Below are 770 nucleotides of genomic sequence, written 5' to 3'. Positions count from 1 at the left end.
CAAATTGACAATAAAAGCAAAAATGTCAATAAATTCAAAGAAACAATGATTGTAAAAAAAAATTATGCAAATTAAGGAAGAAGAAAAAAGAGAAAAAAACGAAATAAATCAACAACAAAAAATATGAACTATATACAGAGGGGTATTGAGAACAAATCCATATCTCTAACTACAAAATAAGTGCAAAGGTCCTTAAAAAGGATAAAGTTTCAAGGCTTTACAACAATCTATAGTCTTTTTTGCTTTAGAGTTCCTTACATCTTCCATCACTTTAAGATACTGACAGAGCCAAATTTTAAATTGTAAAAAACTAGGTGTACTCTTTGACCATCGACATTTATGAATGTGATATTTCCCTAACATAATAAATATATTATGAAACAAAATATAATATAAATAAATATATTATGAAACAAAATATCATAATAAAATAAAACATTCTTATCTTCTAAACTAAAGTAATGTCAATTCCCGAAATCTCTTCAAAGAAGATCTTAAAATCACACCAGAATAATTTAGTACAAATACAATAAAAAAAAAAGATGGCATATACTTTCATCATTCAAATTACAAAACACACATTTCAAATCAATATCCTTCTTAAATCTTTTAATAACCTCATTTACTGGATAAATACAATGAATAATTTTAAATGAAACCTCGCGAATCTTATTGATGACACAGTATCTCCTGGAGATCATAAAAGCCTCCTCCCAGTTAATGTCCTGGAAGCGGGAATTCCAAAAACTTTTAGCTGGGGGTATCCTAAA

The sequence above is a fragment of the Sinocyclocheilus rhinocerous genome, unplaced genomic scaffold (assembly GCF_001515625.1).
Source record: "Sinocyclocheilus rhinocerous isolate Xijiao unplaced genomic scaffold, SAMN03320098_v1.1 scaffold988, whole genome shotgun sequence".
Classification (NCBI taxonomy): domain Eukaryota; kingdom Metazoa; phylum Chordata; class Actinopteri; order Cypriniformes; family Cyprinidae; genus Sinocyclocheilus; species Sinocyclocheilus rhinocerous.
This window is presented reverse-complemented; position numbering follows the sequence as displayed.